Source organism: Euprymna scolopes, chromosome 6 (assembly GCF_053919585.1).
Source record: "Euprymna scolopes isolate OS-2025 chromosome 6, ASM5391958v1, whole genome shotgun sequence".
Lineage (NCBI taxonomy): Eukaryota > Metazoa > Mollusca > Cephalopoda > Sepiida > Sepiolidae > Euprymna > Euprymna scolopes.
The window spans coordinates 86,123,472-86,136,385 of NC_136487.1; positions in this window are offsets into that span (position 1 = coordinate 86,123,472).

Consider the following 12,914-nt stretch of genomic DNA (forward strand, 5'->3'; position numbering starts at 1 on the left):
TCGCATTCCGAAATAGTACAAACATACTGAAATGCCTCGCAGAGCTCCCCCCTCACACACATTCCGTTCCTGCCACTGACCCTAGAACTGGCACGCTCTCCCGTTTCCTATGATACTAACGCATCCACAACCGCCAGCAGACTCAATGACTCTCACTTGCACCTTCGCTCGCAACCAAATACTATTTAAATAAATCCTCCCATAATTCCCACCGAGCCTTTCACACATTTCTGAAGATGTGTAGATGATTACACGAAAAGTTAAAAGTTTAAAAAAAACAATAAAACTGCGGAGACTTCAAGAAGAAAAAAATGCTTTGACCATACATGCACACCTTCAACCTATATACAAAAAAGATAATACAAAAAAATTGATAAAATCAAAAAAGGGTATTATAAAACGGAACCTATATGCAGGTAAATAATATGTTTATTATACAAAGATTATTGGTTACATATCTGCATAAATGTTTCAGTGGAATCTCAATTTAGAAAGACCCTTCACATCAGACAAAAAAAAAAGACGCGACACTTAAACGAATTTTAAGTTTCATTCATTTTGTATATAAAAAAAAAGATAACTGGATAGTTGGATTTAGGAGATAGAAATGCGGCAACGAAAGGGAATAGGGAGTGAAAGATGAGGGAGAGAAAAAATGCAATCTAGCCTGGTCAATGTATCACAGCGGGGTGTAGGGGTTACGGCTATATTCTGGTTTTAGGACTAGGTGTTTATTACTTTGATCTGAAGTGGTTCTAGTGAAATCATTTTTATTCTCATCAGGGCCATTTCTCTATTGCAGACTTTCTGCCTGTTTCTGTTCTTTGATGTATTCTTTATCTCCTTATTTCCTGATAAACTTTAGTTATTATTTATTTATTTATTTAAAATAACGTCTAGATGATCAAATTAACAACGTGTAACACATATAGTATTTTTATATGATTTAAATATAAATGATATCATGGGAGTTGCATTTTTTACATTATCGTGTACATAGTAATTAAACCTTAAAGCACAGATGTAAACATTTAAGCGTATGCACGTATTAGTTTTCATGTTTCTATATAAACTTTATTTCAATGGTTTTCATTCTTTCATTTGAGTTGTTTATCGCTTCCTCAATACTAGGACATGTGATATATATATTATACGTTTATATATTTCCTTATAGAGATGGATTCTCTGACTGCATACATGCAAACAAATATATAGTAGTATAGATGCGTCTATATTTGTAGAGCTCATAGTTCACATAAGACATCAAGTTAAAGTACTTAGTTATTGTTCGAAATCAATTATGTGTTTAGTTCCATTATATAACGCTGTTTTCTGATAATAATTTTCGTAATTATATATCATCATTCTATGTATAAGTATGTTAGCCAGATAGATTATTTTAGTCAATCGTTTTCGGGTATTTTATTAGCAAATATGCATAGTGCACTCACTCTTTTCCGGCTAATGATGTATTGTGTTCTCATTCGCATATTTTAGTATAAATCAGTGTAGCTTGAAATGGTGTTATAGGGTGGCCCCATCATTCCCTTAATTAAATTGTTTATGTTAGCCTATTCCTCGACGTTTTAGGTAAGTATAGTTATTCATAAGAGGCGTATTGGAACCACTTCGTATCTTTTCGACTATTTTATTGGTTTGTTAATAAATTTGTCAACTAAAATATTCTTGTAGAGTATGGGAAATGAACGGTGAGGGATTGTAATATTATTCCAATAAAGGGAATAGTTGTTTCTTTTTTACAGTTTATTGAATGTTTGTAGCTTATAGCCGATTCTACTTTAACATTTAATAATTTTTCGCGGTCCTTGAATCTAATAATTTCAAGTTCCTCTTTCAAACATAAATAACAGGGTGAATTTAATAAACTACATGTATTTCCCTTACTAAGTATCTTCTATTCGACTATAAGTGTTTTATTTGTTTTGATTACATTCCAGTAGTGCACCGAAAGTGAGGTGTCCATACTATATATATATATATATATATATATATATATATATATATATATATATATATATATATATAATGTAATATACTAAAATAATGGTTATATCATTAGACAAAATAAGGCGATTAACATTGGTATATCAACATTTAGGGGTTGCATATGTATTTCTTAAACGTAAGTCATATTTATCACAATGAAGTTAATAAAAAATTAAAATTTTCGGTAATAAAAATTAAATGTTTAATAATAATAATAATAATAATTGTTATTATTTTTATGATAATAATAATAAGAATAAGAAGAAGAATACGAAGAAGAAGAATATAAGTGTAAATAAATAAATAAATAAATAAATAAATAAATAAGAGAATTAGACAATAAAGAAAATAAGGAAAAATAATTAAAGAAAAACGTAATAACATTAATAATTTAAAAAAATAGAGTAAGAAACCATAAGAGAATAAATTAGTATGACCATAGTAATAGTATAATAAAAAATAAATATTAATATATATCAAACATAAAAATTAAAATAAAATTTAGGAAGTAATAAAAAATATGTAGAATACTAAGTAGAAAATAAACTAGAATATACGTATAAAAAATTGTAAAAATAATGACTCATGATTAGAATGACATAATATGTGATTAAAATTAAAATACAGTAATAATTATGGAAGTGATATGGACGTTATTGGACATTTTAATTTTAAATTATTAACTTCATTGTGATAAATATGAGTGATGTTTAAGAAAACACAGCCTAATTACCGATGCATAATGTTGTGTCAGTTTTTATTATTTCTTTACGCACATATATGCGTGTGTCTGTGTATGTATCCGACTGGGTTGCTGATACGCATATAAGTATGTGTATATATGTCTCACTGAAAACCCTATATGCTTGGATGTTTGGCGGTGTGTGTTGAACAAAAAATTGGTAGTAGACGGGCAGGCTCGAACCCATACCGCGAAGGAGGAAATGAACGTGAAAAGAACGTGACGTCTTTGCTGTTGCGCCCATTTCCAAACCGGAAGTGACGAATGTTTAAATTAAGGTTTGTCAATCGAAAAGAGGGCGTGACTTTCGAAAATATCGGCCCAAAAAAGAGCGACCTCTCAAAAAGTGGTCAGTTGAAGGTGAAGGAATTAATGTTTTTAGACAATTTCTCGATATTTGTCGTCTGAAACATCAAGCTTCAAAACGATACCAATCTCATGAAAATCCCTCGCCTCTGTCGAACGTTTTAGGCAGACATACATACATACATACATACATACATACATACATACATACATACATACATACATACATACATACATTTAAACAGACAGGTGAGATTTATATAATAGACTAGCCTGGGTGCCTGGCGTTGCTCGGTTCTTCATAGGTATGTGTTGAGCAAAAAAAAAAAAAAAAGTGGTTTATACAGGCAGGCTCGAATCCGTACCGCGAAAGATGAAAAGAAAGTGAAAAAAAAAAAAACGTGACGCGTTAACTGCTGTGCCCATCGCCAAACCGGAAGTGACGTAGGTTCAAATTAGAACTAGACAATCGAAAAGAGGCGATGCCTTTGGAAAATATTGGCGAACAAAGCGACCCCACCATGTAGAAAAGTGCCCAGCTGAGGGTGAAGAAATGAATGTTTTTAGCCAATGTTGCGATATTTTTCGTCTGAAGAGTCGAGCTTCCAAATGATACCGATCTCATGAAATTCCGTCGCCTCTGTCGAAAGTTTTGCGAGACATACATACATACATTTAAACAGACAGGTGAGATTTATATTATAGAAGAAAATGAGCATTTGTCACCATGACTTGATAACCTTTCATTGGCGCGTCACCGCAAATTGATATTTATGCACAACAACGTGTCATGCCATTCAGCCAAGCAACAACATCATACCTTAAGTCATTAAGCATTTGTGGAGGAAATTTGATGACATGGCCACCTTGTTCTCCAGATATAAACCAAATTGAGCAACTCTGGTCAATAATAAAGATGAAAGTTTATGGACCAGTGTTCAATTTTCGTCGAAGGATGAACTTTGGAGGAAGACTTATGAAGTTTCCTATAGCATCGCATCATCTCAAATCCGCCGATTGACATCATCAGTTGACAAGAGGCTATTTAAAGTGATTTTAAAGCATGGGATTAATGTTGATAAATAAATATTTCTTCAAACGAAATAATGTGAACTTCGTTCTTGATTTTGGTTAATATTTTTACTGGATATGTTCTTTATTTCATATAAATAGAAATATGAAGTTAAAATATTGTTTTATTACCGAAAATATACATTTCTAGACACTTCCAATAAAGTGATACACACTTGAAATTACCAGAAAATAGAAAAATTAGCATAACTTTCAAAGTATTTGTTTCAATTCCACAAAAGTAAGGAAAATAAAGCATTTTGTTATGCTCTTCTAGTGTTATACCAAATTTCACTTTTTTGCGTTTCATAGCAATTTCAAAATTAAAAATAAATATTGACCCGCTATAAAGCGATAAACAGAGTTTATGGAACATTATGATTGAAAAGTTTTTTGTACATTTAGTGAAACTTCCTTTGTTTACTAATGAGTAACCAGGCTAAAAGCCATTTGCTTATAAGATTTAACGATACGTACGTAAAATGATGAAGAATCTTATGAGAGGATTAAAATGATGAGTAGGGTTAAGAAAGCTTAAGGGAACGATTTTTGATATTGGACTTGAAGACGACTATGTGGTCTGCAGGAATGCAGTCCTGTAATACACAGACGGGAGTTCTTGGAAACACAACTTGTTCATGGAAATTTCGCTTGACAATAAGCACAGTAATAAAGAATAGTTTGTTGCGGATATTTTGTGTAGGGACGTAAGATTGGAGACCAATCGAACACTTTCCACAGTAATACCGACAGAGTAGAGAAAGACTGTTTTCTTTTTGTGAGTAATGAATTTCGAGAAAAAGACGATAACTTCACTCACTAGATTGCTAAATGGATTATATACTTTGTCAAGGCAAGAAAGAGTGCTACATCCTAAGACATATTTGACTGATGTATCCGTAAAGGAATTACATTAGGTGGCAACACTAATAGTCAATAGACTAGATGCTTGTTGTTAAAAACGCTTCAGAAGCACATTTATATAATCTATATAATTATAAAATACTGTGGACCGTCCAAGCACCTTTTCTTGCATATTGTCTATCGAAAACATTGTTGTCATGAAAACCAGCTTGTATTTAATAAAATTCACGTTCCTTCCCACAGTCCAACCATATTGAGTACAAGTTAACTCCAGTCTTTGGCTAACTTGTACATATAGTTTTAATCATGAAACTATGGTTTGTTATGTCTTGGTTATGTTTCAATTCTAGCTGATAGCACCCAAATCATATATATATATATATATATATATATATATATATATATATATATATATATATATATATATATATATATACTTTTAAAACTATTACTATATATTGGCTACCATATAATATGAAATTATTGACACTATTACAATAAATACGAAATCTACGTAAATTAAAGCATCATATTTAAGTGCATTTTACGACCGGGCAACGCCGGGAGCCCCTGCTATTTACCAATAAAATGCCAGCATACAACATATTGTAGTATTTAATAGAAAGCAAATAATACTCATACCAATCAGAAATTAAAAATAAATTCAATAAATTATACTTGTAAGTAGATCGTGCTGGGGAATATAACATAAAGGCTCATTTAAAATAATTTATAAATAAAATAAATATATGAAGTTTAGTGATTTGTAAATAATATAGACTAAAGTGTATCTGTTATCATGCTAAACTTTTTTTTTTACTCTTCGTCACCCCAAACAAGCCAGTGTCACTTGAACGTAAGTGGTGACTATTTTGGGATATATCTACAGAGTATATATAGTAATTCGTGCAGCGAAATATCTGTTCACGTTTAAACAACACGTATTAGTTAGTAGAGTCAAGAAGGCAGGAGACCGGCAAATAATACTAAAGTCTAACAGTACAAGAGAAGAAGATATTGGAGTAGAAGGCCTACGGCATCTAGGGAGCTCTACAGTGTAGGGGTGGGGTTTTGTTGCTTCTCGTGTTAGTCGGGAGTAAGAATACTTATCACAAAACGAGCAAAATTAATTCTCAGAACTGGACAATACTGCACCACTTCTTACGCAAATGTTGATCTACATTCATTACATTATTTTGATACTAGAAAATGTCTGAAATGGGAGTATTAAGCGTAAGAAGTCTTAAGAAGACATTGAAATTACGCGAATATTGTTTCACTGGTGTCTAATGACTATGGATCAAATTCAAATGCAAATATGAAATATCTCAATTTTAAAAATGGGGAATTTTTCCCATATTTTAGCTCCCAGCACTCCTTAAAATACCAATGAAAAATAAAATTTATATTTATTAATTGGTGTTTAATAACTATGGATCAGATTTACTCGAACGGGAAAATGATCCAACCATTTTTGCCGGAATTTTTCGTAATACAGATACAGTTGTCCTTTTTCAATCATTGGAAAACGCTGCTCATAAATTTCCGAAAAAAAAAAGCAATAAAACGAGTATTTTAGAAATAAAATACTAAATCATATTTATCGGGCAAAGGTCAGCTCATAAATTCATTTCAGCAAAAAGAATGGTTTAGATTGCGATCGTCGGCCATGGTGTTTCCCCTGACCCAAATCCCACCAGACGCGCGCATGCGTGCCAACACTCTTGTCTACCCCCACCTGTTCTCCATCACAGAAGACAGATAGCCGTTTCCCGTCTCTATTTCAACGGCTACAAACATAAATTATTGTAAAAATAAATACCATTTCCAGTAACCGCAGAACACACGCATACACATGTTTCATGTAAATATTAGTACAGACATATGGTCTCTGTTAGAGCATGACACCCTATTATAAATCTTCTATTCCTCTTTTACTTGTACTACCCCTTTATGATGGTGGTACTGCTGATAGTGATAAGAGTAGAGCGACATAATTTCTTATTGTAGTAATTATATATATTATAGAAGGATCACCATTAATCAAGGCCTGAGGCTACTCGAGGATAAGGGTTAATGCGTGTAAAGTGGTCAGTGAGACAGTGAGACAACAGCATAATGATCGATAGTGGTGCCTATTGGGTAGGATTCGATTATTTAAGGAGAAAGCTAAACATATTCAGATTGGACTTAAAAACGGCCATGCATGTAGTCAGCTGAATGCGGGCTGGTGGATCATAGTTCTACAGGCGATTAAATCTAGGAAATGAACGTTGTTCATAGAAATTGCGTTTAGATTTGGGCATTAAAAAAAATCCTTATCAGTTTGTTAAAGCTGTGGATGGAGCCTCCTACAGGATGCCAAACATTCACCCCATAACTCAGATATTCCAACCGAGAAATTTTTTTAAGGCTCTGGTCATCCCTTTAAATGCAAAGCATATATATATATATATATATATATATATATATTTATATATATATATATATATATGTGTGTGTGTGTGTGTGTGTGTGTGTGTGTGTATATATATATATGTATCCGTATATATATATATATATATATATATATATATATATATCCGTATATATATATTGTGTGTGTGTATGTGTTTTATATATATATATATATATATCTATATATATATATATATATATAGAGAGAGAGAGAGAGAGAGAGAGAGATTTTAGTCGAATCTTTAGAAAGACACTCAGGAGAGTGCTGAATTATTAGAAATCAAAATTCAAAAGAAAAGCGTAATATTTATTCATATATAATATTACTGAAATTCAGAACAACATAATATCGACGGTTTCAGATCAATAAATGAAAATTGGCTTCAAATTATTAACTTGGAAAAGTTTATGCTTCACAGGTGCTTTCTAATTTTTAATATAGATATAATTTCTTTCTAAGCTGATAAAATTATTTTCCCTTTAAGTTTTGTATCCAAGATTTTCATGAAGTTATTGTGATATATTTTTCTTGTGCCAATCTTTTTCTATATACCCATTTATTTCTACCGGTAGCATTTGTGTGTGTGTGTGTGTGTGTGTGTAATTATACTTTTGATTAAATTCATCATTTATATACATAAGTTAATTATTACATTGCAAAAAAGAATGCACATTAAACAAAATACGAATATTAAAAAACTTGTAAATGCTTTTGTTGCACATACGTTGAATTGATTTGATTTTCAGACTAACTCCATAACTTCGAAAGATATACTTAAAATTTCCACAACAAAAGTCTCATCAAAGTTTGCGTTATTGATACTTTCAACAAGACGACTTTTTGTCCAAATTATTTCCACTCAGGCAAATTTGTATAAAAATCGCCGACGAGAGCATTTGAGAATTTCTTCCCCCGTTTTTGTTTATTTAATATTATATTTACTTGAAACACTTTTAATAACCTTAATATAAGAAACAATATATATTAATTTAATATAAATCAACTATAGAAGAAATTTCTCGGCAAAAAATACATTGAAAATTTTGCTTTTAAGCCAATTCATTCTAATAATTCCAATAATTTGCCTGTGCGAAGATCGAGTTATTTAAAGGACTTTTCAAAGGATTCTAGCACACTGAAAATAATTGATGGCCACGTATACGTGACTTGGATCTTCAAAGATTTTATCTTCCAACCTGGAATATGCTTAAAAAAACGTAATTAATTCTAGAGTATACCAGTATTCATTGCTTTGGATTTTACAACTGTTTTTGTATTCTCATTTATTCAACCCTAGATACGGCATAATCGCGTTGACATGACAGTTTTCATGAGATCATCGAAGTTAAGCAATAGTGAGCCTGGTTAGTACCGGATGAATGACCATTTTGGGAATGCTCTCCGCTTATCTCGGCATTTGTTTCCGGTCGTCTTGTATTAATATTGATAGCGGTTGAAATTTAGAAATTTTCCTTTTCTTCATCTCTAGGTTATGATTGCCTTCTTCCTTTCTCCCTTCCTTTCTTTCTTTCTTTCTTTCTTTCACGTATATTTGTTCTACATTCTGTCAATTTGCCCCCCCCCTCCTCTTTCTCTTTCCTTAGTCGACACATAGATATGAATCACATTTCTTTCCACTCTGTTAACTTTATCTTGTAACATTTTTCGCTTGTTCTATATGTATTTCTCTTTCGTGGTAGTTTTATACTTTCTTACATATTTATTTAATACTCCCATTTATTTTCCTATATTACCAGCGCCATGTTTTTCAACCTTCCCTCCTCATAAATGACCGTAATAATAGGTATCTTACTCGCCGGGTACTTCGCTCATGACGCAGCTTCTTAAAAAAGAAACGGAATATCAATCCTCTGCATGGTGGTATTATCTTCTACTTATATAAAAAAGGCACTTTGTCTGTACGTGTATGCGTGTGAGTTCGTTTCCTATAAGCTCCAAAACGGCTCGGGCGATTTCCTTTTTGTTAATTTAACACACATATACCTTATGTGCCTAGGAGTGTTTGTAGATAGGTTTTGTATCGGAATACCTCTGATGAGTATTAAAAATTGGTAATCAAAAAATTCTGATTAAAGAAGAAACAGTCCGATTTTGGTCAAAGTTAACACTTTTATGCAGCCTACCAACATAATTGCATTCAACAAGTCTTATCACTACAAAAGCAGAATGCTTCGACCTATAAAATCAACAGTAGGTTCTTTGATAAGACAGAGGCGCGTTCAAAACGAACCCTTCTGCTTAGAGTATAATTTGATCATTGTACTTGACTTTTGCATTTTTGACTTAATTCGAGCCATTATATAAAATTAAAAAATAATTTCATAAAATCAACAGTAGGTTCTCTGCATTGCAATGTAGACTACACTGAATTGTGGTTTAAATAATTGTGGGGGAACTATGTGAAGCTTTCTTCTTATGCACAGCGATGGGTTCCTGACTAGAGCAGGCAATCAATTGATTTGATTAACAAATGGGCGATTTCACTGATTTCGATGAAAATAAAAGTATTAGAAGTGTGAAACAGTTGTTAATCCTCTTTAAATCCCGAGCAACGTCGGGTCGCCCTGCTAGTATATGAATTGAAAAAATGTTTAAATTTGAAAAAAAAAGGTAAAAAATAAGAGATGATGACTTGTAAAAAAGGAAATGAAAACGGAAATATGAGCGAAGGCGATAAAAGGAGAGGATGGTATGCAGAAATGAAGGAGAGAAAATAAGACACGATTTCGCTTTTTATCTTTATTTTATTTTTTTAATTGAAAAACGGAAAAGTGGGATGAGGATAAGGAAGTATTATAGATATGTTAACTAGATATGTACAGATGCATCTTGTTTCAGGATATCCGATTTGAAAAATTAATTATTGCCATGTAAGAGATCCTGTCAAAATCCGAGAAAGCACGCAAGCGCTGTGTATGTGCATGTATATATGTAATACATACATATATTAATTAAACAATAATTATTCTTTATACTTACAGACACTAGTGTTTCACGGTTACGCATTCAAAAGTATAGGGTTGACAATTCTGCCAGTCATGAGATTCGAACCCAACCACGAAACCACCTTTTGCTCAATTTGCTAAGCCATTATCTCAGAGACACCAAACAATTGCCACGGAAATTAAGGGAATAAAGAATTATTAAACGCTGGACTTGGGCGAATACACTAGACAATCTAGAGTGTTCAAACGAGTATATATATACATATATATATATATATGTATATATATATGTGTGTGTGTGTGTGTGTGTGTGTGTGTGTGTGTGTGTGTGTGTGTGTGTGTGTGTGTGTGTGTGTAATTCTTTCCGCCAGTTAATAAGAAAGTAATAAGTAATAGTTGAACACTATCTGTTGAAATGAAAATTTCGGTCATTTGGCCTGCGCATGAGATCATGACACTTTAGTTGCTCGATCACTGTATACCATTCCAGTATAATGGTTATGCTTTCATAAACGTTTAATTTCATTTTAATATCGTCGTAGTTGACGGTGACACTATGGATTGTTCCTTGCTAATTGGAGACTGAGATGTCTTGGTTGCAGGGTGCGAATCTCACAGCCATCAGCAATCATAAGTTCCTGCAGTGCTGATTCAGGAAGGATGAAACACTTGTGGCTGTAAGTATTACGATATATATATATATATATATATATATATATATATATATATATATATATATATATATAGGGTGACCCCAAAAAACGGGCCCCAACTCTAATTGAGCCAGTTTCTTAGTGTTTTGTCCGAATGAAATAAAACTTTGGTCATAACTAGTTTATTATATTCAAAACATCACCTCAAAATACTAGGGTCTTTGGCCTTTTTTTCCTTCGTTCTACAGTATATGTTCTAGATGGCCTCCATTCAGCTTTTGTTTTTTTTTGGGGGGGGGTCACCATATATATATATATATATATATAATATTTATATATATATATATATATATATATATATATATATATATATAATCCCGAAACATCTAGATTTGATAGAGGGGAGATTAAAATTTGCTTCTACAGTTTCAAATGATATGAAATCACGGCAAGGGGAGACTTTATTCCAAATATTTCTCATATGTTATATCTCCCCTCTTTTGGAAATAGGGTACGATTATGAATATCACCAGTATTAAATAATACTTATACACTGTGAAATTTACTTTATGTATGAAAACCAAAGAGGGGAGATACAAAAAATGTAGGGAATATTTGGAATGAATCTTTCCTTGCAGTTATTTCATCATTTGAAACCATAGCAGCAAGTTTTAGTCTTCCGTCCATAAAGGCTAGAGGCTTTGGGGAAACGCTCGCGCGCAAACACACACACAAACACACACACACACATATATATATATATATATATATATATCTTCTCTTCTTCTCTATATAAATAAAATGAACTCATTTTTTCCCGTCTGATTTTGACCTTAATAGGATTAAAAATCAAGATATTTCATGCAAATATAATATGCACAAACGGCAGTACAATATCTGAGGTGTGTTATAGGCTTATTATTTCTCAAATTCCTCGATAATCTTAGATTTCTATACTTTTTCTGCTGAGAAGTCACGGCCAAAATCGGTTAAGATCAATGGAAGTGGTAAAATATTTTCTCTCTTATAAATTCCTCCTCCCCCTGCCACCACTTAACACCGCTTGGGGATCGTTCACAAGGAACAGTTGAGAAGAGAACACCGGTTTGGCTTCGTAGTTCTTTCATGTGAAGTTATTTAAAATCACTAAACTAAGCTGCAGTGCTCTGTGGCGTAGTGGTTAGCGCGCTGGACAATTCACATTATATTTTCACGTTCGCACCGACCTACCGTAGTCGTTTTTTTTTTTTTTTCCTAAACAACTGGAATGGACTTTTCTTGGTGGCCGAACTGTTAACGTTGCAGATGTTTTTTTTTTTTTTTTTTTTTTTTTCACACTTTATTTTCCTACTTTTACTCATGACTCCGGGTTTGATCCTTCCTCCTTACCTACCATAACATTTTTTAAAACTCCCCCCCCCCGTCCCGGAAACAAACACTCGGGCAACGCCGGGTACCCCCGCTAGTATATATATATATATATATATATATATATATATATATATATATATATATATATATATATTGATAGCCAAATTAAATATTGAAATGCCTATACATTTGATTCTATGGGACGAAACGACATGAACATTTGCAGGCTTTTTTTTATTCTATGGTTAAAATTTTATGAAAATTGTTAAAAAAATATATATTTTCAAACCAATAAAATATGCCCAAATTTGCCTACATTTGTATATACCAGATCCAATCTTGCTACTTCGGTTGTCTCCCATGTGGTGTGGTCTTGGCAGGCCATATATATATATATATATATATATATATATATATATATATATATATATATATATATATATAAATATATATATATATATATATATAGAGAGAGA